The sequence below is a fragment of the Carassius auratus genome, linkage group LG28B (assembly GCF_003368295.1).
Source record: "Carassius auratus strain Wakin linkage group LG28B, ASM336829v1, whole genome shotgun sequence".
In the NCBI taxonomy this organism is placed as follows: domain Eukaryota; kingdom Metazoa; phylum Chordata; class Actinopteri; order Cypriniformes; family Cyprinidae; genus Carassius; species Carassius auratus.
Window position 1 is genome coordinate 2,865,660 of NC_039293.1, and position 7,455 is coordinate 2,873,114.

The window sequence follows — 7,455 nt, forward strand, 5'->3', positions numbered from 1 at the left end:
GAGACCAGTGCTGGGCCATAACACATCCAGGAGGTTTTTACAGAAGGTAAGCCAGTCTTATGAACTCAGATGGCACTGGAACCTTGCATCATTGATCTCCAGTGCATTGCCGTGCCAACATAAGCATGCATATTTAGTTCTGTCCAGCGAGCACGGTCACTCAGTGTAGCAGAAAGACCCTGACCTATTTACCAAGAGTGTGTTCTCGGTTTATGCCCCAGTCTGTGTGATTTCTTAGGAGTTGTAGTCCCTCAAAGAATGAGAAACGATGCTTGGGCTATAATGCACTTTAACAACAGACAGCATGTCTGGAGGCATGTGTTAAATCTAGCATCATGTGATGAGTTTGTTGTCGTTTTCTTATTCTAGAGACAATAAATACTTCAGATGGTGCAGGATGCAAATTAAATACTACACACGGGAAAGGTGCGTGTGCAAAAAACGGAAAGATTGCATGCGAATATGATGTATTCTGGCAAAGTTACTGTTATTGTCCATAGTGGTTGAGGCCTGGACATAAAGCAGTCATCATCCAATTAGGCGATTCCAGTGTCCCTGCGCTTAATTGTGAGCACATTGAGATGTGGGTTGGAACGGAGCCCATCCTCATTGGCTGCTACACATGGGGCCATTGATAAAGAAGATGCCTGCCAGGACATAGTTAACCAACTGCGAGAGGGGCATCTCGGACAAAAAGCGGTCTTGAATAAAGCTTGTGCATGGGTTGATTTATTAACTGAGCTTAGAGGTGATTGCTTTCATTGAAGCCCAAGCTTGTGTAGTTTGTCCAATGGATTGCATGATATTTGACCTCTTCATGTTGTGGCTTTTTTGTTTAGAAATGCATGCACTGGTTGAAATCACTGTCCGAATTGCATTGAGGTGCCCCTAAAGTGAACTGAACTCACCAGATGGCATAGTTTGGTGAAATCCAGGCCTTTTAAGAAACAGAAAGCAGTGTGTGTATGTGCACACTGCTTCTGCCTATGCCGCTGTGCCAACATCTCATATTATTGCCATTGCGTCCTCACTTCACTGTGTGCTCTCCTCCAGCTGTGCATGCTGGTGACGACTTTGTGTTTTCGCTGCGTGAACCGACGGCTCCGCGATACTGGAAAGAAAGGCTTCTGGCTCGCATATGGAGTGAAGCTCCATAAGCTAAAGCAGAGCTGAACGTTGCAGAAATCTGAGATCTTGGCACGCAGAGACTTTGGCGTACTTTTGTGAGGGGTCTGGCCAGTGAATATACCGCTTGTTCCTCTCGATGCTGAGAATGGTTTGCCAAATATGACCCACCCTGAAGCGCTTCTGTGAATTCATGCCCATTACGCTCTCTAATGCTCAGTGACTAAAGAGGGGCCCCAGCCTGGTCTTTACTCAAAACATGGGGCCAAATGGAGAGAATATGCAAGGCTTAGGAGACGTTCTTATGTGTGCATGCTGCGAGGCCTAAACACAACCTTTGACAAAAGACCAAAAGGAGTGCTTGGTTTGTGTTTGAAGATGTTTGGGAGAGTTTTACCCATGAATCAGTGCACCGCCAGCATCACGATCAAACACTGGCTCTATAAAACTCCAAAAAAGCTCCATAAAATTTGTGCACTATATGCAAAATCTTCTCAAGAAAATCTTCAGTCATTATTTGCTCATTCTCAAGTTGTTCCAAACACCACAGAAGACGGTATTTAAAAAAAAAAAAGTTTCAGCCTTTTTTTTTTTGTTTCTCACTCTTAAAAATAAAAGTTCTTTATTGGCATCTATGGTTCCAAAAAGAATCAGTGGAACCTTTCCATTCCACAAAAGGTTCTTTATAGGACAAAAATGGTTCCTTTAAGAGCTGTTCACTGAAAGGGGTTTGGGGGCTAAAATGTGCAGTATTGGGGGTTCTCCAGGACCAGGATGGGAACCACTGCTCTATGGCATACATTACTTATTTTTAAGAGTGCATACAATAAAAGGCAATCGAGTCAAATGGGTTTTTGACTCCAAATATCTTCCATACAGGTTTGGAATGACATGAGGGTGAGTAAATGTTAATTTTCATTTTAATATCCACACTCTTAAAAATAAAGATTCCATCCAACAGATGACATAAAATAGCCATTTTGGGTTCCCTAAAGAATGTTTAAGGGAAAATCCATTCTTCTTAATGTGAAGAGCAATTTAGAAATCTTAAGAACATTTTTTCCCCCATTATCAAGAAAACTTCTGTGTAATGCAAAGTTTTTGTGCATGTTAAAGCTTCTTTTTGGAAACATTGATAGAACCTTTACACATGGAACCTTTCCATTCCACAAAAGGTTCTTTGGAAAAATGTGGATCTTCAAAATGGTTCTTTTGTGGCATCACTGTGAAAACCACCTTTATTTTTGAGTGTCCTTCAGATTAAACTTAAAGCCATCTATTCAGAGCATTTATTGGACTTTCGCCATTACGATGAATGGGACTCTTGATAGCATCTTCTGAAAACAGATCTGGAGAGACATGAGTAAATAATGGCAGAATTTAATTTTGAGTGTTTTTATTTGTGCCATTTTCTGCGGGTTAAGTGCACCAAAAGTGCATTCTTGGGTGTCTGTGCTGGTTGTTAAATATCTAGTAGCACCAAGTAATTTGCTTTATGGTTTTTTGGAAGCCACAATTAAACAACCCTTAAGGTATTTAGAGGCTGCAACCCATACAGGGCATTCAGCCTTCACACTGACACCCCTGATCCTCCACATGGGCTAGATTTACAACCTCAGGACAAGAGGAATCAGCAGTGGAAGAGAGAGTACTGAGAGTATGAGATGGTCTCAGTGATGGGAATTTCAGACAGTCTTCTGCATTACTTCAGGAAAGAGACAGCTGACATCTACTTGGAATAAATGTTTAGCATTTTGCTAAAAGGTGGGAGGAGGGTCTGGGGAGGTCAGTTCGGCTGGGAATTCAACAAAGACTGGAGGAAAAGTCCTGGAACGTGGACAGAGATTCCGGTAAAATTCCAGCTTCTACACTCTTAAAAAAAAATAAAGGTTCTATTTCTGCATCAATGGTCCCATGAAGAACCTTTAACATCCATGGAATCCTTTAAATGCCCTCAGGGTTCTTTATAGTGGAAAAGCTAAGAAAAACTGTTATTTTAAGAACAGTTCACAAAAAGGTTCTTTGGGGAACCGAAAATGGTTCTTCTATTAAAAAAAAAAAATCTCTTTTGGAACCTTTTCATACTATTCCCTTTTGGTGTTATCTACTAAACCTGGCATAAATATTGTTGGTACTTTGACAAATGGCTTTTGCTCCAGTGCTATAAGTCCATTTGGATAAAAGCATCTGCTAAATGTGACTGTTTATTGCAGTTCCAGAAAAGCTGTTTTTTAATGCTTTGAAATGCCACAAAACACTCTTTAAAGACAGTTGTGCAGAAAAGGGCTGCACAAACAAACTCTCACCCGGGCTGATAGGAGTGCAGAGACCCTGAGTCATACACTCATACACTGAGACCAGTGAAACCACCCTCTCTCGCTGGGCTTGGACCATGCATTCTTCTGCAACCACTAATCACAGCGTGGCCTCACCGTTTCCTCTTGGAACGTTTCGCTCACGTCCTCCCTGCTGTGTAGAGCCCGGTCCCGCCCCAGCCCGAGGACCCCTCGCTCTCTTTCTCTCTACCCCCTCGGCACCTTCACAGGACACCCGAGGATGGGCCACGCCACCCGTCCTGCACCTCAATGGCCTGGTGCTCCAAAATAAACACAGACCGAGTTCTGCATCCACACACTTTCCACTTCATGTTTTCTTTTATGTCTTTCAGCCACTTACTTTCTCCTTATGGCCACTGTAAAATAATGAGGGGAAATTTGACAGAAAAATTATTAACAGAACAAGAAAAGAGACCCCCAAGAAGTCCTTAGGTCAAAGGTCAGGAGTTTATATAGTTTAATTAAATATTTATTAATTAAACATTTCAAAATGTTAAGTGAATTATTAAAAAACTAATTAAACTATATATTTAGACACATTCATATATATATATATATATATATATATATATATATATATATGTGTGTGTGTGTGTGTGTGTGTGTGTGTGTGTGATTTTTTTCCCATTTGAAATGCTTAAATATAATAAAATCAGTTATAAATACAATTGAGCTAATAGTTCATCAAGCTACATAAAGAACAAGCTCATATAATGAGTTTTAGTTCAAAATTTCCACTAAAGTAAAATTTAGTTAACTTAATTTCCACAATTTTCATGTGAACTCCATAGTTCGATAATTCTTTGATGGGGAAGATAGTACTGGTAAAAAATGGAAAGGTGTCTGCAAACGTGACTGCTGGTATTGTACATCGACATAAGCCCTTGAAAAAGTGACCAATAAAGTTGAAGAAACATGAGACCAGTCTTTGCCACATGACTCTGAATCGCAGGGCCACATCACCACCATTGTTTTCCAACTGTAAGCTGTTAGCAATAAGCAGCGCGCTGGATCGTGACGGGCCAAGGGCTTCAGCAGTTAAACTGGAAGCACAGCTGGCTTTTATTATTATTTACTTGCAAAGCCAACAGCTTTGAATCTTCCAATACAGCCACAATAACGCGACTGGAACACAATAAGTTCATAAGACTGCTGTAGGAAAAGAAAAAGAGGGCAGGGGAGGTAAAGCATTTCAGAAAGAGAAACAAGGCTCTCTCAAGTCTGGGCCTGGACTTGGCTCCGTGTCCGGGCAAATTCATTCCCGTCAACGTGTGTGAGAGTCCCAAACTGCTGCCTTCTTCCCCTGATCCGCTGTTGCCTGCAGTTACTCTACAGCTGTACATCTCCAGCAGCACATCTTGAGTTTGAAGTGAATGATCGTGCGTTCGGTCTTATTAGAAAGTGGTCAGAGGATACGACTCTTTTCCAGTCCTCCTGTCCCGCTGCTCTCGTATCTCTGTTAACTTTGGCACACGGCTTGAACGGGAATCTTTGGTACTTTCTGTCAATTCTACGGTGAATTGTAGCTCATTGTCAGAGCAAGAGGAGTGTTTCCTTCGATATGTGGTTGAAAGGACGCTTGTTAAAGTTTTAATGCATTCACTGCAACTGCTTTTGTGCAACAGCTGACGAGATTCAGAGACACTTTATTGATTACTTAGGAGGAATTTAGCCTTAGAAGAAAGTGATTGTTTTGGAAACTTTGGACTAGACCATACCTCTACTATTATTCAAAGGTTTGGGGTCAGTAAGATAAGAAATTAATACTGAAATTCAGCAAGGATGCATTAAATTAATCAAAACTGGCAGTTAAAGACATTTATAATGTTACACAGGATTGCCATTTCAAATAAATGGTGTTTCTAGTCATCAAAATATATTTTAAAGCATATTTAAATATAAAACTGTTATTTGAAATTGTAATAATATTTCACAATGCTACAGTTTTTTACTGTATTTCTGGCAAAATAAGTGGAGCCTTTGGTGAGCATAAAATACTTCAAAAATAAATAAATAAATAAATAAATTAAAAAAATACTGTAACTGAACTGTACTCAGTATGTCATATTACTTATATTAAATGTATATATTAAGAATAAAACATCTAAAAATCAATCTAAAAATAATTGAAAGCATAAATAAATGTACAAAAAGACATTATTTTCATTATATGCACCAATAAAACAACAAAAATACTAAACAAATATTTAGCAACATAAAACAGTTTAATATATATTAAAAACTTCTGTTATTTATTTATTTTTGTTCTGCTGCAAATGAATCAAATCAGAGTTGATTCATTGAAACAATCAGTTTGAAGTGATTCACAGGAATGAATCCAACTCGCCGTTTGTTAATAAATCAAAGACTCTATTAAAATGTTTAAGTCTTAATGAGTCCCAAAACAAGGGTCATGAAATGAATATCATGTCTTTAAGAAAAGTTAATGAGGAAATAAAAAGTGCAATAAAATCACTGCAGTATTAAAAAAAGAGCACGATATTTATTTCCCCAAAAACCAACCAGAAAGTTATATTGATATTTTCAGTCTTCTGATGATACAGAATGTCATTTATTCATAGTTATTGTAAATATTAAGAAGTAAAACAGTAAAATATATAGTCTAAAAATAAATCGAAAAATAATCAAAGCAAAAAGTGTTCACTTCAATATTTTTTTATTATATCCGCCTATCTAAAAAATGCTAAACATAAATGTTTAGCGATATTTAAATAGTTCATGTTTGAAAACCTTCTGTGAACACTTTTTATGTTTTGAGGCAAATGAATCGAATCAGAGTTGAGTTCAGTTTGAAGTGATTCACAGGAATGAATCCAACTCGTCTCACTAAATCAGAGCCTTTATTAAAATGTTTCAGTCTTAAAATGAAGGACGGGACTTTCAATTAGTCTTATTTCTTTAAGAAAACATAATAGCCAAAAAAAAAAAAAAAAAAAAAAAAATGCAATTCAGATAGCTGCAATAAAACTGTATACCTCTGTTATGTTCATGTTATGTATATTCTATAAATCTGCTTGGCTCTGAAATGTTTGTTGTTTTGCACGCCAAACTATCAGTCCATCTCTCCCACTGAGATGAAGCTTTATAGCTACACGCTCCTCCCGTCTCTCTCCGGCTCTGTCCCTTGTTTGCTCTCTCTGACGGAGACCGAAGATGAAAGGCCCTTCGTGTTTGGGAGGAGCCTGCCGCTCAGCTGAGGAGATAAAGGGTGAGAGAAAGAGGGAAGGAGGGGGAAATCCTGTCGTGTTGACCTTGTCTGGCTGCCAGGCCTCGGAGGGGCCGAGTGTTGAGGGGAGGGCGGCTCGCTTTGAGAAAACAGGCGCCCCATGCGAGGGGAACGAGAGAACACAGGCACACAGTGAGGCTGGCAGAGACACAGACGGGAAGAAGAACAGAGGCAGAGAAAAGAAAAGAGCGTGTGTGTGTGTGTATGTGTGTGTGTGCAGGTGTCTGAAAGGGAAAAGAGGAGCAACGACGGGCAACATCAGCAGAGGTCTAGTAACTACCAGGGTCCATTATGTCGTCCAACGACTCGTAAAGAAGTATTTATTAGACAATAAACATTAATTTGTGGTTTTCAGGGCCAGATTGTTGTCCTGCCAGGTCCCTAGATACCCATTTCGGACCCTCAGTTACTTTTGGCCATTTCAAAATATGTGGTTTGAGGTTTTCAAACTAAATAATTTTGTATATAAAAACAAAAATGTAATATCTTAAAAAGTTACTATGGATTATCTTAAAAATTATAAACATATATAATTACAAACACATATCATATAAAATATATATTTAAAATATTTTAATATATGTGTTCATAAATATAATTTAAATGTAAAAATATAAATATTTAAATATATATATATATATATATATATATATATATATATATATATATATACATACACATACACATACACATACACATACGTAATAAATATTTTAATTTCAATTTAGTTTGAAGTAAGACAGCATT

General features: G+C 38.3%; 1 pseudogene; it reads right to left on the bottom strand.

The window, feature by feature from the left end:
• LOC113067533 (protein Wiz-like) overlaps positions 1 to 1,326 on the bottom strand; it is a 3,017-nt pseudogene extending 1,691 nt beyond the window's left edge.
• Between the last annotated feature and the right edge of the window lie 6,129 nt (positions 1,327 to 7,455).